This window comes from Anabrus simplex, chromosome 8 (assembly GCF_040414725.1).
Source record: "Anabrus simplex isolate iqAnaSimp1 chromosome 8, ASM4041472v1, whole genome shotgun sequence".
NCBI lineage: Eukaryota > Metazoa > Arthropoda > Insecta > Orthoptera > Tettigoniidae > Anabrus > Anabrus simplex.
The window spans coordinates 35,196,640-35,219,548 of NC_090272.1; positions in this window are offsets into that span (position 1 = coordinate 35,196,640).

Consider the following 22,909-nt stretch of genomic DNA (forward strand, 5'->3'; position numbering starts at 1 on the left):
TGAGCCCGACGATAGGTCTGGGATGTCAGCTGTACATACTCAAGTTTCAGATTAGATGTTTTTTTGTGTTTTTGTTTTTGCGAAGTGACCTGGGCGAAGGTAGAATCTACAGTAAAATACGAAATATGAAGAGGGTTAGGTCGGTAATAATGAGGCCAACTTGTGCGCAGCTCCCAACAGCTGGAAGGTGCTCCCTAAGATACGGGACCGTTATCGGCGAATGAGGGTTGCCCAACATTGGATATCGACCTGATGGTGATTAAATATTTTACTGTAATTCTCCATGCGTGTTGAGTTTAAATGACTTCGATATTTTATTTTGTTTTACGGACTTAATTGTTTTGTCGTTCTGACGTCCGTTTCGTTTTGATAGTGCACATATTGACACTCAATGTATTAGTGTGAGACTTGAGCTGCGAATGTGGTTTCGATTCGTCAGCCGGTAATATTATTTTTATTTTCAATCTTTGTCGTTCTTTCATTTATATACGTAGTTGAGTTTGATTAAGTGCTAACTTTGTAGGTAGTGTGTTGGGACAAACAATAAGTAGATGGATCTGTAATGGTAGTCATTGTTTAAAAAGGAAATAATTCCTTAAGTTTGTTGTATTTTTCAATGTGGACTGGTAATTTTATTAAGCGTAACATAACCATTTCTAACCTGAAAAACGGTTTGATAATAATACTTTTCAAGTGATTTACCACTTTTTGATTAACTTCAGTGTTTGGCATTTCTTCTAAATGCGAGATGAATAAGTGTTTCCTGCATTTCGCAGTTTTGTTCCTTCAGAACGACGTAACGTAAGATCCTCAGGGATCATGTGTTGTTGGTTCCTTCCGAACAGTTGTTTGGGTGATACACATTTAGCATCGGGATTATTTTATCACTTAAGGGTGTCATGATATGACAAATACATGGTGGAATTTTATTTCAATTGTGAATGATGCTGTTAACTCGTAGTGAACACCATGCTTTCCCATAATATTTCGCAACCTATCCAAAGCAACTGATAGTCAATTTGGTTCGATTAAGGGTCCATTCGGCGGGTGTTCCGTATCCGCAAGGGTATTCGACTGGTGGATAACCTTAATTGAGAGGAAATCAGGCTTTCTACTTGAAAGCCAGATTTTTCACGGATCGTGTGGATTAATTCTAAGTTCTCGTTTGGAGTAATAGGTGCCCGGTTTTCAGGTCTTTCCTTTTTCAGTTTTTCAGTTTCGCTGTTCACTAATTTATTACTTTCTCCGAAGCAACTCTTCGATATTGTGAGAAATAAAGCAACGCTATGCAATGTGACTGCGTTTGAAACATTCAATAAAAAAATAATTTATATTTTTTTTTTCAAGGATTTATAATAAAATACCTAATGTTGTCGTGCCATTTCGAATTTAATAAAAGTTAGTAAGCACATATTTGCTCCTCATTTCAAGTAGTTAGGCTCTCTTCTGAACCCCATCGTTTGGTTAAGATCGTGACCGAATTTCTTCCCGCAACGACCCATGATTATATTGCTCTACTGTGTCAGCTGTGGCCGACCAACGATGGAATGGTAAGTTCAAGTGTTCAACTTATCAGTATGACGTTGCACCCCGTCTGGCCTGGATGCATGCACTGATTCGGTTAGGAAGGGTGTCATAAAGCCGTTGTATCATCTCTTGAGGCAAGCTGGCCCACAACTGTTGAAACTGGTCCTTGATATCCTGGATGCTGGGAGTGGGACTGAGTTGACGTCTGAGGTAGTCCAGCGCATTTTCTATTGGGGACAGATGTGGGGATCTTGTTGGACCTGGGAGTACTTCAACATCACGCAGGCAATTCATAGAAACACGCGTCGTGTGTGGAGGATCATTGTCCTGTTTAGAATGGCACCAAGGTACTGTCTCATGAGAGGTAACATATGAAGTCGTACTGTTGTGCCATCAGAGTTCCCTCCATCACTACCAGTCGTGGCCTGAAATCATAACCGATGGCTCCCCACACTATGACGCCAGAAGTAACACCGCTGTGCCTCTGCAAAACATTGAAAGAATGGGAGCTCTCCCCAGGTTCTCGCCATACTCGCATAGTGCAGAACCGTGATTCATCGCCCTCAACGGGCAACTTAAACGCACTCTACAGTGTGATGGTAGTAGTACCAGACCTGTAGCATAGATCCTTTCCAACAGAACAAAGATGGCCTAAGCCACCATAGCTCAATTGGTAGAGCAACCGACGCGAAATCGGGAGGTTGTGGATTCGGATCCCACTGGTGTCTGGTTGGCCATTTTTGTTCTGTACTTAACATCTCTTCAACACGTACTAAATGTACGTAACGCGACCTAATAGGTTGAAAGTCGGTTTCGATTACAATGTGACGCCTTTCATCAGCAGTCCATGCTTTCCCAAGCGCAGCCGTTTGTGTTGTGGTGTTAACGGCAGCCTGCGCATGGGACGGTAAGATAGACGCAGGCGTGAAGGTGTTATAATACGGCGCTCCTCCCTTGTGGTGGTCAGACCTGGTCGACCGGAACCTTGACGACCAATATGCCTGCCTTCACGTTCCCATGCAACCTAACACTGGGCCATTGTAACATCCGAATGCCCCACAAATCTGGATATTGTACTATTCGAGCAGCCGGCAAACTGGAGACTCACACTGAGGCCCTTTTTATAAACTCTGCCAGGTACTGATAACGTTGTCCCACACATACTGCGATCACTCAACATCAGAGGCTGTTCACACCCCTTAAAACTACCAGGCCTGGAGTGACCATTCTACCTGTCACAAGGAACTGCAACTCTAAAGACATGTACGTGTACGAAGTTACACTGATATGTGACCGTTTCTTGTGGGTGCTTCAAATTTTTTGTCGTGCGGTGTGTATTCAATTCCTTCGAATGACGGCAGGGTGGCATTTGTGGAACGCGCTGTCCTTTCCCCCACAACATTAATGCGAAGTTAAAGCCAAAACCCAGTCTAAAAATGTAGAACTAAATCTATATATATATATATAACTAGCAAATGTACATTGTATTCGAATATCGAAGTAAATACTGTACATACAGTAAATAAGATTGTTTTAATATGGCATGTCTCTTAGCGTTATCCGAGAAACAGCATAGGGAGGTTCCCAATACGGTGTTTCCAATGTAAAGTGCTTGTTACGGATTTGTGATGATAACGGCAGGCTCACTTGCCTACTGTCATTCACAATCGAGTTGGGAAGTTTTCATTATAATTGCAGGCCCCATCGCCTACTGCGCGGTCACAATCGATTTGGGAGTTTTCGTTACAATGGCAGGCCCCCTTTCCTATTTCCAGACAGATTACAGTTTTCATTAGAATGTTTGGCAACTTCCCTACTACCAGTCGAAATTGAGTTGTGCAGTTATAATTATAATGACAGGCCCCTTTTCCTTCAGCCAGCCAGCTTACTACCAGTCACACCAAGCTGGTGAGTTTCCATCAAAATAGCAGGCCACTATGCCTAATACCAGTCACATTTTAGATGGATACATTTGTTTATAAGGGCGGGTACCCTTGCCTACAGCCAAACACAATCGGGCAGGGGACTTCTAAACAACAATGCATGCTCCCTTGCCTTCTGCAAGTCAAATCGAGAAGTGAATTATTCACTACAATGGTAGGCCTTCCTTACTAATGCCAGTTACACAGGTGTTGGAGAAGGACCCCATTCCTACTGCCAGTCAAAGTCGGTGTGGGGAGTACTGATTACAATAGCAGACACACCCTTTCTCGATCGCTACAAGACAACATCAGTGAATATGTATAGATCGACATACGAAAGTATATGCATGCTTAAAATATCGCAGACCTTCATTTACAGATAGACTCCTGCAAAACGGTACGTCATATCGACAAAGGATTGTACCATAAGACGTCAGATTTAGGGGCCTAAATGGCTGGTCGTATGATATCTGATCTATTCATGGGTCAGATTGAGTAAGAAACGTTGAATAGGGTAAAATTTTGGTAATATTATCTCACATTGCATTACTTTTCAGATAATTATGTGACAGCTACATACATAGCATTTGGCTCACATATGGCTATTGGGTGGGCCAATTTTCGTGTAGGATTTGATGATTCTATCTTTCTTATAAGTGATTGAAAGTATGAATTATGCATGTGAAAAGTCCAAATTTACTTAACATCGAGAAATAGGAAAAAATCAAACGTAAAAGGGATACAGACACAACAAAAAGTCATAAGAGCAAGGTTGTAGGTCACTCCAAATTGAACGGAGATTGTGCCTTCCCTTATGTGATAGGACTTCGCGAATATCTGCACCATCATTAAAATTGCCTCCATATTTCGATATTCTTCGGGGGGAAAAGTGAAAAATTTAAAGCTCTTGGAAATGTTCTGTCCGTTACAGGCTAAAACGTATAATTTTGCCAAATTTCTGTTTTCTTGTTCGTCTGGCAGATTATGCCGCAATGTGGATTTTGGGCGAGGAGGGTTAAAATTAGGACTTTCAGGAAACTAAACCAAAAAATTATGCAGATGGTTGTTATTATTACCCCTTAAACGCGTAGCTGTGCGAACATTTCGCCAAAATAGTCAATGTACAGGCACACAGTCGTTAGGATTTTACTTATATAGATAGATAAGGAATCTGCTCCACGTACAACACCTTTTGGTCTATGTCTGTTGGACCTACCCTGCAAAACCGACCATTCATGATATCTCCCTTATTAATATATCTGTCTAAAAAATACACATGAAAAAAGTTTTAGAAATGGATTTCCAACAAATCTGGTCGATTTCCAGTCAGGTTGGTCATGTACTGTATATGTTGTGGAAAAGTAAATTCACCATTTCTGTTCCCTATAAACCGCCAGTCCATTCCAGGAACAGGAAATGTTATTGACATTTAAAATCTACCTTTGGAAAGGTGGATGTTAAATATAAAGTTTGGTTCAAATATCTTCAATAGTTGTCAAGTTGTAAGAAATAAGCTCAACACGCGCCCGTTCTTAAGTTAAGTCCGGTTTATGATATCTCCCTTATAAATCCTCTTACCGAAATGATGCACATGAGAAAAAAGGTTTAAGAATTAATTTCCATTAAGGCAGGTATATTTCTATTAATTTTGGTTGTGTATATTTTGTGGGAGTGTAAAATCACGGTTTCAGTTTCGTATACCCCCCCCCCCAGTCATTTCATGGATTTGGAAACAATATTTGCCCTGAAACCTACCCAAGGACAGATGGATTCTAAATATGAATTCACCGAGCTCGATAGCTGCAGTCGCTTAAGTGCGGCCAGTATCCAGTGATTGGGAGATAGTGGGTTCGAGCCCCACTGTCGGCAGCCCTGAAGATGGTTTTCCATGGTTTCCCATTTTCACACCAGGCAAAAGCCGCGGCTGTACCTTAATTAAGGCCACGGCCGCTTCCTTCCAATTCCTAGGCCTTTCCTATCCCATCGTCGCCGTAAGACATATCTGTGTCGGTGCGACGTAAAGCAAAATAGCAAAAAAATAAAAAATATATGAATTTTGGTGGAAATATATCCAGTAGTTTCCAAGTTATAGACAAACAGAAAAACAGACACCAAAGCTAAAAATATGCAGATGGTCATTATTACACCTGAAACGGATAACTGTACAGAAATGTCGCCAAAATAGTCAATATACAGACACACTCTAGAAGTGCAGACCTTTATTTCGAGAGTTACTGCTTTGAAACTCTGCGACATATCTGCAAACGGACCTCACCATCAGACGCCCCTTTCAGTGTTCTGCATGGCTGGTCCCATGACATCTTCTTGTATCTCCTATATTTATGAGTTAGATTGAGTTAGAATCATTGGGTGGATGAAATTTTGTACAGTTTTCGCATACTACTTTATATTTGTGATACTCATGTGACAGATAGAATCATAAAATTTGGCTATCACATTGCCACTGGTCACGCCAGTGTGCCAAATTAATGTTAACATATACGTGTGAAAGTACAAAATTAACTTGAAATCGAGAAATACAGCTCTATTTAACGTATAAGGAATAGAAATACGATAAAAAGTCATAGGACCAAAGTTGTAGATCTCTCGAAAATGAAAGGCGATGGTGCTTTCTGATTTATGATAAGACTTACAGATTAGCCACCAATTCTCCCGAAACGAAGGTGTGCACCGTCGTTAAAATTGCATCCATATTTCGATATTTTCCGGGGCCGAAAGTTATACAGTACATTTGCATAGCTTAGAATATTTCCTCAAAGGAAAGAGTGTCAAGCTTTCGGGATTAGTACTCGCATACATACGGTCTAATTAAGGAAGAAAATAATTCAGTAAAGAAAGTTGAAATTAATAGAAAATGGATTAAAACTGAGGACAGCCGGATAACGACAAATATGTAAATACCAAGTGAATGTATTGGAAAATCAAATACCCCTCAATAAATTATGCTGGTGTGAGTTATGGATATAAGAAAGAGGTAAGAGAGGAGAAATTTAGGCGCAGGCATTCTTAGGTCAACAGGTAAGATGACTAATGGTGTTATTACTTAAGCTATTCGAGGACGGTTATAAACTCCAACGATATTCCGCCAATATCCCGCAGAATGGCCGATTGACGCCCTCTCTTGCCTTCTACCCAAGGAACAACCATGAATTTAAAGGTATGATGAGGAAAATGGCAATACGTTACTTCCCTGCTGGCAAGCAGTCAGAGACGTTGCCATGGTAACTTGTAGGTTCGTTGTCGGTCTGTCGGTCACACACGCAGACCATGATACCCGCAGAAAATAGTAAATTTGTCCGTCATTTGAATAGTAAGGTAAATTATGAACATAACGAAAGTTGTTTATAATGAAGAGACGTTTCACATACGGTCCATGGAGTTTACAGGAAATCAATAGTATAAGAGAAAATGGAGGAAAACCTTTCTGGTTTTCCTATAAATCCCCGCCTAATCAAAGATTTTAAAATGAAATGCATATAGAAACCTTCCTCGGGATGAGTATACTCCAAATACGAAGTTTGGTTGAAATCTATCCAGCCGTTTTGCCGTGATGGTGGAACAAACAAACAAACAAACAAACAGACACGAAAAGTAAAAACCACCGATTCGATCTTGAGTTGACCTAAAACGGATAAATATCTGAAAAATGGGCAAAACAAACGAAATTACAGACAGCGGACCCCCTACAACTTTATTTATAAGATAAAGAGTTGTGTCTGTACATTGCTCAGAATTTAAAAAGGATGGTGTATCTGTATCGGTCGTGTCCATAGCAACAAGGAAATGCACTTTTTAATTTTCCGTAATGTCTGTCTGTCTGTCTGTCTGTCTGTCTGTCTGTCTGTCTGTCTGTCTGTCTGTCTGTCTGTCTGTCTGTCTGTCTGTCTGTCTGTCTGTCTGTCTGTCTGTCTGTCTGTCTGTCTGTCTGTCTGTCTGTCTGTCTGTCTGTCTGTCTGTCTGTCTGTCTGTCTGTCTGTCTGTCTGTCTGTCTGTCTGTCTGTCTGTCTGTCTGTCTGTCTGTCTGTCTGTCTGTCTGTCTGTTAGTACCACAAATATAAATATTATTGAATGTTTTTGTTTGATCCGACATTTCGTAACTATTGCAAATGATCAAGGAAATACCGATGCATAAAATAAACTACTATAATTATCGAGAATTATAATTCTCACGGCTTGTCACTCGTGTCGCACATCATATAATGAATCTGAGTATAAATGTTGAGAATTTTTTCACGTTATGGGCGCACCATCTTGACAATTGTGTACAATATATAGGTTGTTTTCATGGTTACAATGATCGTAAAAGTGGACCAAAATATCGGCACTAATAATATCAGTGATCCTACTACTCCATGATTTGATAGAAAATAGTTTAAACTATAGGTAACAGACTCCGCAAAATGCTGAAACCTAAACCAGTATGTAAAAACGGAGGCCCGTCTTTAACCGCTGGTCGCTGTACTACGGAGATCTCCGGGGCTATTATTTTTATACTTCACTCCCTCTCCATCCCCGCCCAAAAGGAGTGCTATGAGCGTCTTACACAACAGTTTATTTTTTTCCACATAGTAAGTCATATGTGTATCAATTTTGGTTGGCAGTTATGCCCAACCGTACATGCATAATCTAGCTGCTGTAGAATACTGGAGCTGACGTTGCCATGGTTAAGGCCGTTCCTTTCTTTATCCGATTCATAGAGCAGGGGTAGTGTGGTTCCAATATCTCCATAACGGTTGGTTTTAAGGCCTTAAAACGTGGTTTTAGGGCCCGAAGGGTTTACCGAGTTTTGTTCTTTGCGTCAAGGGGCTTAAAATGAGCTTTGTCTCGTCATTAAACGACAAATTATATTTGGTCTATATTAGCCTATTATTTTAATATTTTTATGTCTCCCGCCATCGACCCCCTCGAATTATTTTGAAAATAAAATACAGCCCATGTTACTCACTGGCAATGTAGCTTTCTATAGGTGAAGTAATTTTTAAAATCGGTTCAGTAGTTTTTGAGTCTATCCGTTACAAACAAATATACAAATTTTTCCTCTTTATAATATTAGTATAGCAAAGCAAAGTCACCTCCGTACAGGCCATGAAGGCCCTTGGAGAAGTGGAAGGTAAAGGCTTCCACCATTGTTAACCTCGGCACGTGATGGGGTAGAGTGGTTAGCTCTACTCCCGGCCGCCTTTGCCCCCAGGAATTAACCTGGTACTCATTTTTGGTGTAGGCTGAGTGGACTTCAGGGCCATATGCACCTCCGGAAGTGGAAATATCGTTTCTTAAATTTTATGACTTCCTGACGGTGATTTGAACCCACGTCCTTCCTGGCGCACCGAGCCCCTAAAATATTAGTATAGCAGTATATATTACATCCCTACACATATGGTTGCCGTCAGGAAGGGCATCCAGCCGTAAAACAGGGTCAAATCCACATGTGCGACACAGTTTGCACCCGCAACCCCACAGGTGTAGGTAAAGCGATAGAAGAAGAAGATACTCATGTTAAAAATTCACCCGCTTATTTATTTTTTTCACCCCTTAAGTGGATTTTCCAAACAGAGTGTGTTCATTTTTAAAGGAGATTCCAAGTACCAACTTTAAAGTCTGTAACATCTTCATTTTTTGAGATATATGTATCCTCATATAAATAATTCAACTCCTTTCTCACTTCACTTCACACCCCGCCCCCTTAAGTGGATTTTCTCAAAACGAATATTTGTGTTCTTTTATTTTTAAAGGAGATTCCAAATATCAATTTTCATGTCTGTAACATGTTAGGTTTTTGTGATTTATTGTAGATAATTTCGCTGCTGTAGAATCCTGGAGCTGACGTTGCCATGGTTACGGCAGTTCATTACTTTATCCGACTCCTAGAGCAGGGGTAGTGTGGTGCCAATATCTCCGTAACGGTTGGTTTTAGGGCCTTAAAACATGGTTTGCAGGCCCGTAGGACTTACCAAGTTGTGTTCTTTGCGCCAAGAGGATTAAATTGTGCTTTGTCTCGTCCTTATACGACTAATTCGATATTTTTCCTATATTACCGGTAGCCTATTATTTTTATATCTACCACCCCCCGTGCCCCCCACCTCGAATTGTTTTGAAAATAAAATACAGCCCATGTTACTCACTGGCAATGTAGCTTTCTATAGGTGAAGTAATTTTTAAAATCGGTTCAGTAGTTTTTGAGTCTATTCGTTACAAACAAACACATTTTTTCCTCTTTATAACATTAGTAGAGCCTCCGTGGCTCAGACGGTAGCGCGTCGGCCTCTCACCGCTGGATACCGTGGTTCAAATCCCGGTCACTCCATGTGAGATTTGTGCTGGACAAAGCGGAGGCGGGACAGGTTTTTCTCCGGGTACTCCGGTTTTCCCTGTCATCTTTCATTCCAGCAACACTTTCCATTCTCATTTCATAGCATCTATCAGTCATTAATAAATCACTTTGGGAGTGGCGACCCCATCGTACTAATAGCCTACATCTGCTTCATTCATTCCATCCCTGACCCGGTCAATGACTGGAAAACAGGTTGTAGGTTTTCATTATAATATTAGTATGTATGTATGTACGCGCATCACGAGAAAACGGCTGAAGAGAATTTAATCAAAATCCGTATGCAAAGTCCGAGAATTAGTCGCTACAATCTAGATCATAAATAATCTTATTCACGCTGAGAGGTATGGTAGTTTAGGGGAAGGCCTAAAGTGTAATTCTCAAATATTTATGTTATTAGTAGTCCTATATTAATGAAAATCGGTATGAAAAGTCGGGAAATAAGTCACTACAATCCAGGACATAAATAATCTTATTCACGCTGAGGGATATGGCACTTTAAGGGAAGGCCTAAGATTTAATTCTCAAGTATTTACGTTATTAGTGGTCCTATGTTAATGAAAATCGGTATGAAAAGTCGAGGAATAAGTCGCTACAATCCAGGCCATAAATAATCCTACACACGCTGAGAAAAATGGTAGTTTACGGGAAGGCCTAAAGTGTAATTCTCAAATATTTGGTTTTTTTTTGCTAGGGGCTTTACGTCGCACCGACACAGATAGGTCTTATGGCGACGATGGGATAGGAAAGGCCTAGGAGTTGGAAGGAAGCGGCCATGGCCTTAATTAAGGTACAGCCCCAGCATTTGCCTGGTGTGAAAATGGGAAACCACGGAAAACCATCTTCAGGGCTGCCGATAGTGGGATTCGAACCTACTATCTCCCGGATGCAAGCCTCACAGCCGCGCGCCTCTTCGCGCACGGCCAACTCGCCCGGTAATATTTATGTTATTAGTGGTCCTATCTTAATGAAAATCGGTATGAAAAGTCGAAGAATAAGCCGCTACAATCTAGGCCATAAATAATCTTATTCACGCTGAGGGATATGGTAGTTTAGGGAAGGCCAAAGACTTAATTCTCAAATATTTACATTATTAGTGGTCCTATCTTAATGAAAATCGGTATGAAAAGTCTGAGGATAAGTCGCTACAATCTAGGCTATAAGTAACCTTATTTACGCTAAGAGATATGGTAGTTTAGGGGAAGGCCTAAAATTTAATTCCCAAAAATATTTATGTTATTAGTTCTATGGTAATGAAAATTGGTATGCAAAGTCGGGGAATAAGTCGCTACAATCTAGGTTATAAATAATTTTATTCACGCTGAGTGAAATGGTAGTTTAGGGGAAGGCATAAAATTTTATTCTCAAATACTTGTGTTAGAAGTAGCCCTGTTGAAAAATGTCTTGTACATTTTTACCGTACCGGCTATGATAACAGAGATATTCATGAATTTGGATTTTTGTTGCCAAGTCCATATCAGCGTCGAGTCACGAGAAAATGGGTATACAGAATTTCATGAAAAATCGGCATGTAGAGTCGGGGAATAAGGAACTACAGTCTACGCTATAATTAATTTTGTAAGACGCCCTAATATTACAGAGTCGAAAGAAAACTAAATGTGAAGCCTACAATACAGAAAGTTCATAGCATTGAACAACAATAACATTACGTTGAAAATTGTTTGTTGTGATGTGTTTTGTGTCTCTGTTGCCACTCATCTCCGATAGATGGGATTACTGCTGTATACCGAGTTTTAAAAAAATGCTTTACGTCGCACCGACACAGATAGCACTCTTGGCGACGATGAGATAGGAAAGGACTAGGAGTGGGAAGGAAACGGCCCCGGCCTTAATTACGTTACAGCCCCAACATTTTCCCGGTGTGAAAATGGGAGACCAAGGAAAGCCACCTTCAGGGCTGTTGACAGTGGGGTTCGAACCCATTACCTCCCGGATGCGAGCTCACAGCTGCGCGCCCCTAACCGCAGGGCCAACTCGCCCGGTCGTACCGGGTATAACAGCCTGCTGGAATAGTGGCGGGAAGTAGCTGGGTGGTTAGATAACTTTCTTCTTTAGCATGCCGTTCCTCTGGTTCATAAATTTTCTGATACTACTGGTACGTAACAAACTGGTTCATCATTGCATTTGAGCTATTCAATCCCTACTCTGAGGCACTGATTGGAATGAGCAGTGAGCATATTTAACGGAATAATGGCAGAGGAGTGTTAACGGCTGTCTGCGGCCTGGTCATTCCAGCACTGGAACTTTGGACTGTTAGATAGGCACCGTAGTACCACTGTCTAATATATACAGTCGCAAAGCTCTAATAAGAGGAAGGTTCATCCACTTGACAGCTGGAGCGACACTAGCACCTCTAGCGGCGAGGTAGAGGCAACTTGCTAGCAGACAACAGGGAACGAATTACCACTACAGTCTAAAATGGTCATAACTTCTGAACCATTCGTGCAAATAATGTCCTGACAAGGTTATTGTAATCCTTATGAAATATTGGAGGAGGTCAAGCCATTTATTTCGATGAGGAATTCGAGGATAATATCGAAATATTTATTTAAATCTTAAGGAGTTATTCTTTTTACCGCGGACTAATAACATAAAATCGCTTCTAGAGGGCAGCCGGTTCGAAATAGGTATATACAATCACGGACTTTTTTGTAGAGGATTTTATGCTCTACAATTCGTACGCTTACACTTGGGGTCTATCGTTGACGGTTCAGGCAGCGTAAGCCAAGAAAGCAAGAAACACTCCATCACACTCCTGGCCTTGTGACGTGGCGCATTGTCTTGTTGAAAAATGCAACTGCCGTTGGGAAACATGAACGTCATGAACAGGTGAACGATACCTCTCGGCCGTCATGGTGCCTTGCACGAGTTCCACTGGACCCATGGATGCCCACGTGTATGTTCCTCACAGCATAATTGAGACGCCGCAGTACAGGTGTCAAGGAGCCGTTCCCCTGGAAGACGACGGATTCGCACCCTCTCATCGGCAAGATGAAGGTATTGGGATTCATCAGACCAAGCAATGGTCTGCCAACTTGCGAACGTTCAGTGATGATGGTCACGTGCCCATTGCACTCGTAGTTGCCGATGTGGTAGTGTTAAAATTGGCACATGCACGGTTCGTCGGCTGCGGAGGTTCATCCTTAGGAGTATTCAGTGCACTGTGTGTTCAGACACACTTGTGTGTTCTACCAAGCGTTAAAGTCATGTTAGTTCCGCCACAGTTTTACCAGTCAGCCTGCCCAAAGAAAGCCTACATCTGTAATGAGGGGTGGCCGCCAAACCCCTCGACGTTTGGACCTGGTTTCACCTTGATTTTGCCACTTGCTGAAGACACTCATCACAGCACTCCTCGAACACCCGGCAAGTCGTGCAGTTTCCGAAATGCTCGTGCGGAGCCTCCGAGTCATCACATCTGCGCTCAATCAAATTCAGATAGATCGCGCGCCTTGCACGCTCAATGATACTACATGCAGCGCGCGTGTGTCAGACAAGCAGTCATTCCTCGTCAGGTGACGCTGCTATCGCCTGGATGGGTTTGTATCGATAGTAGGCAGGTGGTCTTAACAAATACAGTAAAGACAATACACGACACTGAGCGAGATATCGAGGGACAGCTATTGGAGCTCACTCTAGCGGATAGACCTGAACGGTACTGATTCTCTCATAAGAGCACGTGTATTTTTGTGTGAAGTTTTTGGTGTTATTTATGCGTTTTCAGTGAGTTGACATAATTAAATAGTAGCGTGTGTCATTCCTTGATATCTCCTCTCAACATGAGGGGAAAGGTATGTGCTGTGTTTGGCTGCAGTAACTATGAAGTAGAGAAGAATGCGCGGTCGTTCTTCAGGTTCCCTCGTGACAAGAACATGTAAGTAATATTGTGTTTGCATATATATTCTTCCAGTGACGGAGATATTTATAGTACTTCATAATCTTCTGACCTACTGGACCCATGTTTTAACGGGCTTAAAATATAATACGCATATTTGATTGTATAGTGCAGCAGTTAACCTTCAATACTGATGTGTTGTTGTAGGTGTGATCTGTGGGTTTTGAAATGTCACAGAAGGGATTTGGATAAAGTGTACAAGAAAGAAGGGACGTTACGCTTGTATAAGAATTATAAGATCTGTTCAGATCATTTCCAGGCCAGCGACTTTAAAAATGCTCGACTATACAGCCAAGGGTATGTTACATTTTTACTCTAATTGTACGTAAATATTCCTCAAAGCATCACTATCGACAACATTTTCAAACTTTTCTTTCTTTTATCCCTCTTCTCAGATTAAAGCCGGGATTTTATAGATTTTCTTTCTGTTAGTAGGCTTCATGTTAAGAGGAAAATTGTCCAGCTATTAAATGTTAATTCATTGCATCATATGTGTAAGGAATGTGACGATATTTTTATTGACAAATATCTTAATGTGATGATACATTGTTTTTAAACGAGGAAAAAAAAAATCCAACCGTAAGATTTCAGGCAGGTATGCTAAAGCTAAAAAAGTAATGTATAAATGAAAGATCAAGTCATTTCACAGCAGTCCATTTCACACCTTGTTTATACGTCTAATTTCAGTCTTTGAATAATAACCTTTTAAAAAATTCTTCATTCAATTATCCAGAATTGCTTTAGCAACCTCGAAGGTAATATCTCAATACCACTTTCTTTCTAGACGTAATTTATTTATCCATTTCCGTATATACATTTCCATTGATATTTGAATTTAGCGCGATTTGTTCAGGTCAAGTCACTAGGAGCGCCACCGTCGAATTGTCTCCCATTTTAGCAAGGCGAAATCCGTAAGTGTCGTGTATTGTCTCTACTGTATTTGGTCTTAATGTTCTGGCTGATCAGTGTATATCAATAAACGGAGGATAGCGAGGGATGATTATGGGGTGGTGCGGTGATCGTCTCTCCTCGGGAATTCCCTTCTGTGTTAGGTGATCTGTTCGGGAGAATGAAACAATAATTAAATTTACATATGTACTAACATCTATTAAACAAAATTCAGTACTTCCATTCTAAGGCCTAAGAGTTACCAGTTTAGCTGGCGGGCAGGACAGGAATGAAATAACGTGTTCGGTTCGGTGGAAAGTTAACTTGTGCATTTATATTGGTAATTTCGTAACTTACCCTTAGTAGTCTCTTAACCTCATGTGAGAGCCCACGACGGGCACGATGGCCTGATTCATTGTTTTCTTTATGTGAAGTGTTTCAGTCATTTCGATCTTATTCTCCCTTTTCTTATACTGCCAGCCAATTCCGTATCTTCGATTTCGTTTATCCCTTCTCAGTGTGCCTTGTATCTAGAATATAAACAACGCATGGTATTTAGGTGTAGGGATGGACTTAGCAGTTATTTTTGGTAAACGGTTATAACTGGAGCGGTTACCCAAAAAATACTCGTTAACGTTAACAGTTAAAAATAACTTCTATTACAAGAACGGACCGTTAGTAAAGGTATCTAATATTCGCTGTGCTAGGGAAGTACGGTGCCGGCCAGGTCAGGGGTTTTCAACTGCATCTAAAGGTGGTTTGATAGGTCCGCGGGCTTACTGTATACATGAGCAGCTATCTGACGGTAAGGTGACGGCTTCGATCAAGAAAGCAGAGAATTACGGCCCAAAGAATTCGTCGCGCTGACCACGCGTCTCATCATGATCTGCAGGCATTCGGGGTAAGGAGTGGTCGCGTTTAGCAGGCCAAAGGCGCTTCGGAGCAAGGGGACTAGGGAAGTATAATATGTGTACCAACTGCAAGGTTGACGTAAGTAGTCTAAATTAATAGTCACAGTTGCAATTTTACAATTCGGTTTACGTCACACCGACACATATAGGTCTTATGGCGACGAAGGGCTACGAGTGGAAACGAAGCGGTCGTGGCCTTAATTAAGGTGCAGCCCCACCATTTGCTTGGTGTGAAAATAGGAAACTACGAAAACTATATTCAGGGCTGGCGACAGTGGATACAAGCTCACAGTTGTGCGCCCCTAACCAGACGGCCGACTCGCCCGGTATCCATAATTGCCTTTTATGATAATACCACTCTACCGACAGATACTTCTCGCACGGAAAAATACATGAAGTCGATCAGTTTTAATATAACAAGAATTCACCTCCAAGTAACACGAGAGTACTGTAAATGAATTTAAATTCCTCGCTTAAATAGAAAAGCCACGACAACTACTTAATAGAAACATGCAAGAGAGATACAATGAAAATTTAATCCATCATAATTTTAAAATGACGTTAATTACAAGCTGAAATAACTTACTAGTAGCGAGTGCGGCCAAGCGGCTCTTCATAATATCCGTCATGCTAAAAGTACGCGTTTACGAGCGGTTACTAAGATACCGATTACTCGAGGCAGTTAGTGGTAGCGTGTACGACCCCACGCTGCCCCGGTTAGCCGAGTACACTCGAGTATTGGCGAGCCGATGTTAACTGGGTCCATACGCGTACTGGTTAAAGATACTTGTTATTTACCAGCCACCACATTACTGGTTATACCAGTTCCTGTCTGTAACGTCTCCAAGATAGCCGCAAGGTGGCTAAATTCAGCTTCGAACTTCCTCTTACGTAGGTAGCCTCTCCAATTTACAACCGATATTCACGAAGAAATATAATAAGTCGATCACTTTAAAAAGGAACGAAACTAAAAACAACTACGCTACATAATAACTGTAAAATTAATTTAAAAACTATTAAGGGAAACGCTGAGGTAAGTGCTGAATGGGAACCGTATGTTTTAACGATAATTTAAAAATAACCGATTTGCGCCCTAAATATGAGTAGATACCGTACAAGCCTAATAATCAGTTCCGTTTCTCTACGGGGTCAGGTTCGAAGTGAGATGAAGCTTCGTAGCCAGTTTTTACGACCGGATGCCCTTCCTGACGTCAAACTTCATCAGAGGAGTTAATGAGATGAAATTAATTAAGGCCACGGTCGCTTCCTTCCCACTCAGTAGGTATAAAAAGTATTTTCTTGCGCAGGGGCTAATGCGCAAGATGGCGGCTATACACGGGCTCCTATGGGACTAACTCTGCAGAGCTGGCGCAGGGGCTACAGCGCAAGATGGCCGTCACGCGCAGTCCACCTCTAGCCACACGCTACGACCTCTGACACCTTCAGAAAATAGGATGTCGTCATCTTATAGAATACTGTTGAAAGAGGCTACTAAAAGGGGTGCCTGACTTGAGAGAGCATGGGTTAGCGAACTAGGGGTCTTCAGCTGAGTCTAGGCATGATGTACTGTCGTCTATTTAACCTCCTTGGCTAACTCTTAAAGAACACTTCATTCTTATGTGGTGTGAAAAGCAGAGTGAAGCTTCTCCAGGGGCACCCTTGCCTTAGGTAGGAGCCAAGCAACCTTTGATGTTGTTGTGTCTGCATTGGTGAACTAGGGGTCTTTAGCTGAGTTTAGACATGTTGTGCGCTAAGCTGTCGTCTATTTAACCTCCTAGGCCAATACTTGTAGGACTCTTCATTCTGATGTGGTGGGGTTCTAGCAGAGTGAAGCTCCTCCAGGGACACCCTTGCCTTAGGTAGGAGCCAAGTATCTGTGCTGTTGTTGTGTCTGCATTGGCGAAATCGCGGGGTCTTTAGCTGAGTCTAGACATGTGTGCTAAGCTGTCGTTTTTCTAACCTCCTTGGCTAACTCTTGTAGGGGGCACTTAAGCCCTAGGGGAGCAGAGTAAATGCCAGTCCTAAGGATTCGAACGTGGAGTTGACATAAACTCAAAACTAAAGAGCTTAATTGCAATTCAAATATCCTCACCCTGATTGAAAAGTGTGCACGATGAAGGTGTACTAACTACAATAAATGTGGACACCATGTCAGCAGAAAAAGAACGACTTTGTGAGCTAAGCTGTATTTTCCCCATCTGGTGTAGTAAAGGAATGCTGACAATTTGTTATGATGCTAAACATCTTACTTGAGAGAACTGCAGGGCTTTAGCGGTGACGTTACTACAGCTCTCGCTATGATGACGTTACTCTTAGACCTAACTCTAGAGAGCTGTGCTAGGACACAGGGGTAAATAGGCATGTACAGAGCCTTATAGAGGCATTCAATAATTTCGTCTTATTCCTTTTCTTCTTCTTCTTCATCTTCTTTTCTGTTTACCATCCAGGGTCGGCTTTTTTCTACCGGACTCAGCGAGGGATCCCACCTCTACCGCCTTAAGGGTAGTGTCCTGGAGCTACAGACTCTGGGTCGATGGACACAACTGAGGAGGATGACCAGTACCTCCCTCCGTCTGCCCCACGCGTTAACCTCTTAAGACCTAACTGCCGACGTGATTATGGTCAAGAGTGCTAGGTTCACCCATGCATATGACGGCAGGCTTAACTTTACAAGGGCGTTACAGTCTTAAGTTTCAGATTCGATCTTACGCTCAACCTAACTAGACGAGATGAGACATGATCCAAGGACTTTGATGCTGAGATTGGTGGAAGCTTACGGCTACACATAGGACTAGGGATATGGTGTAAGGTGTAATACAAATGCTTTATTCATAAGAGGCGTAATATTGGGAAGCATCTTTGAAGTTCTAAAAACGGAGAGCCTAGCATGCACATATCAGCACGTGCAAGTTGACTAGCTTTGGATGTATTTGCTCACACATGGAATACAACAAGTTCGCAACTTAGGTACAATCACGCAGGAAGTCCTAACCTATCTTCATACTGAATACCCAATATAATACGTAAAAAAGTAATGCGGTGCCGGAATTTAGCTCTGCAGGATTTCGCGTATTATCAGAATTCCCGAATACAGAAAAAATTCCCTACCTGCACTTGACGTTCGATGCCCCTGCAGGCCTAACGTTGCGCTGACCACGCGTTAACCTCCCTGAACTTGACATGGTACCAGGGAGATGGTGTAAGACTTGATACATATGCTTTATTCATTGAGGCGTAACGCTGAAAAGCAGCCGTAGGTCTTGGCGAGTTGAACGACCGCGCAAGGTATCAGCCAAAGAAAGATAAAGACTACGAAAGGCGTGAAAATTAAAGATTCCTTAGCTCTCGTAAACCTAATAGCGTTGGGGTCGGAAAATATCAAGAGATAACCGAGAAAGGTCGGATAGGATAGATCAATGTGAGTGGCCTAACACAAGTAAGTAGAAGCATGCGTATACATGGACTCTTATGACACTAACCCGGCGGAGGCTGTGCTAAGGCTATTTCACGTATTACTCTAATTCGAGGTTCTATCCTCCTAACCGGATGCCCTTCCTAACTCTCAGTGGAGTGATGTAACATAGGTAGGAGGGTGGTGGAATACTGTTGTAAGAAACGGCTAAAAAGGGGTGCTGGAGGGCTTTTAACTTCCGAGCGTGGTATTAGCGACTAGATGACCTTAAGCTGAGTCTGGCATTAATTCTAGTTGTTAAAATTTCTTTGAATAGGGAATCGAAGGTGTACTGACTTGAGAACAATCTTTAGGAATCTGCTGACAGTGTATTTGGTTACTCTATGTAAGCAACACAGCTGTCGCAGTGATGCATGCCGTTACAATTGACATGAATGAAATATCTGACCCGAGTACACTTCGACTCTTAGACTTTGAACACAATTCCGCATCCGTTGGCACAAAGGGTCTGTAGCTGAGTCTGGCATAAGCCTAACTTTGCAGAGCTACTACAGGGGTTTACAACTTGTAACTTAAAACCTATTAGTTTTATCAGCATAACATTCGAAACAAGGGCTAATATGCAAGATAGCTGCCATACTTTATTCGTTTAGACTTAACTAGAGGGCTGCCTCATGGGCTCACAACTTGTAACTTATGACCTAAGGCATTACAACGGTTTTAAACACGGAATGTAGAATACAGGACATGTTATTTCTTTCTTCTTCTCCTTCTTCACCTTCTTGACCTCTTCCTCAATATATTTATATCAACACGACGAAAACAGTCCCCAAGCCAGAAAACGTAATCGTACGCAGTTAAACTCACAACCTAGCCGAAAATTGAACCCAAGCCCTTATTTATGTAGAAGAGAAGTTTATTGCGACGAAAACACTTAGTTCTCAAGCCAGAAAACTTAATCATTCGCAGTTAAAATCATGACCCGCAGGGGATCGAACCCAAGGCCTTGTAAACCTAAGGTCAGTATGCTAATCACACAGCCATTGAGCCTTGTATCTAATAAAATCCATGACCCAGCCCGGAATTACATCAGCCCGACAATTCACTATTAAGTGAACTACCGGGGGTTATTAACGGCATGTCTGTTATTACTCTCAGGAAATTTCTATTTAATCTCTACCGATAATAGTCTCTTCTATCTTTAAAGTTGCGACAATTGCTTTCTTCCAAGCTTTGCAACTATATGTAACCCTTTACTCTTTCGTCTAATCTTATTGATAAATTGTCGTTCTCTTCTAACTTCAAACTGGTTACCGCATCTAACCTCTTATTAATAGAATTTTAGTTTCTTCTAGTTTTTAACCTTGCGACTCGACAGTAGGAGAATTAACTGAAGAGTGTGAATTAACAAGTTAGCTGAAGTTGTTAATTTTTGACAGCGGCAGCACCCTCATCGATTGTTACAGTATCTGCAAGAACGCTTCTACTTTGTTAGCTGTCTAGTTCTACACGTCATGCAGTTTGTCTCCATCCAACGAATAGTTGTACTTCCTCTTAATTACTGCCACTGTGCAGATAAAATGATTTTAGTTTTTAGCAGGGGATACTAGCTGCCTCTGTGGATCAGCGGTAGAGTGTCGGCCTCCGGATCCCAAGGTAGCGGGTTCAAACCCGGCAGAGGTAGTCGGATTTTTGAAGGGCGGAAAAAAGTCCATTCGACACTCCATGTCGTACGATGTCGGCATGTAAAAGATCTCTGGTGACACATTTGGTGTTTACCCGACAAAATTCATTAAATCTCAGCCATAGACGCCCAAGAGAGTTTCGGTGTACTCGGTCTGCCATCTAGTAGGGGCCTAGAGTAAAACGGAACGTCGAAATTGACGAGCAGACAGCCAGATGGCGTCAAATTGAAATGTCTGCACACGGTAGCTGAGGCCATACGATTATTATTATTAGCAGGGGATACCATGAAAAATCTTTGTCCTTTGTGTTAAGGAGATGGATTTGTGCGGGATTCGAACACATGCAACAGAAAAAAATCTGTGTAGATTTCTAAATCTCATTTAGTTACCGTAACAAAATAAAAAAAGCATGGATTTAAACCCTGTTCTCTTATCCAAACACAATAGTTAGAATTAAAAATCATTTGATTCGAGCTTTGTTTACAAGGGAGATGAATAGAAGTGTACTTCCTTCTAAATCAATAATCACTACCACCATGCAAATAAAATGATTTTACGACAGACACTGAATGTTTAAAATCGATCTACGAAATACAGAATTAAACGTCACATTTCTCTTAAAACAATAATCACCACTACTACCATTAACATTACACATTGAACCGACTATCTTACGATCAGGTGGCTAACACGTCGCCAACCCCACAGTGTAAAGTTATAATCCCATTAAAAATAATTAGCGATGCTGGCATACTGGGGAGGTATGTCTGTGACGATCTTACAACACAAAAATATTCATACACTTACCTTTGAAGAAACCAGTTATTAATAGACGATGGATGTAACTTCGAAGGATTTACTTTTTAGAATCGAACCCTCAGCCTCATGAACTAGCTCATAGTAGGATTGTATCGACTGGATGCCGACACAGGAGTTTTGTGTTTAGAACACTGTAATGTTCGCATGACTAGAATCGAACAAGAGATAAGGTCGTATGCCTGTCTCTTTTGACTACACAATAAAAAGCATTACAGCTTGCAACCGCCAGCTATTTACAGTCGTGTACAAAATGCTTCAATCAGACATTCAGTGATACCTAAGTCAAACACAATATTTAGGAAAGATCGATCATGGACCTCAGGTGGAGGGACACTTATAGCAATGAAACCCGAATTCTACCCTGTGCGCCTCCAGCAGCTGGAAACAAAGTCAGACGTTGTATGGATGGAATTCACGTGCGCTGAAAGCAAGTTTCTTTTGGGTTCCGTGTACCGATCTCGGAAGTCCCCCAGTGACATCAATGATAAATTACTACTGACTCTAAGCCGTGTAAAAAATATCCAACAACGATTTCAAGGTATATATAACTGGAAATTTTAACTTGGAAGTTGACTGGCAGCACTGTCGTCCTCAGCTCCAGCCTATTCCCATCAATCCATTAGCAGAAACTTTCCTTACAGCATTCTACGACCTGTTCCTTGACGAATTAATTAATTACTGAACCAACCGTATAATGAAAACCTTTAGCTCCACACTAACCTATCATCCTTAGCAATGAAGACACAAGTCATCCCGGGCTTTTCCGACCACCTAGTAGTTACAGCTACCCTAAAATACAAGAAACCACCAGTAAAAAAAAATGTAATAGAGAAGTCTATAACTACAAAAAAGCTGACTGGGAACTACTATGATACCTTCTCAGGAAACATCCACCCACACTTTAAATACTGTGGACATCAATTCGGTGTGGTCACTGTGTTGACAAAGCGGTGCCTAAAGTAAAAATCGGTGCGAAGAAAAACTCTCCATGGATCAAAAATGAAATAATCAAAATGATACGCAAAAGAAGCGCTCTTTACACGAAATGGAAATAGGATACAATCAATCTTAAGTGTGGAACACAACCAGGCAACTCATCCACGAAGAATTCAAAAAATACATAAACAAGATAAGTGGCAACAGCAAAGACATCTGAAATTCCTGAATAGAAAACATGACAACTCAGCACCAAGTGCATTCTACTCTAATGGAACAACTGTTACCTCCCCCTCGGCCAATGCCACAGCGTTCAGGGAAAATTTAAAGGGAACTATAATGTGGCAGGGAAAAGTACAAATACTGTATGTACCAGAACACAACTCAGCCATCACCCCTCTCCCTGTCCAACCTTTACTTCACGAAGTACGAGGTAATTAACAGCCTCCTGCTTCCGGGCCGGGCAACATACCTGCAAATATTTTAGTGCAGTGTGCTGAAGCATTAGCCCCCTTTCTTGTGCGTTCTGTTCAACTTGTCAATTAAC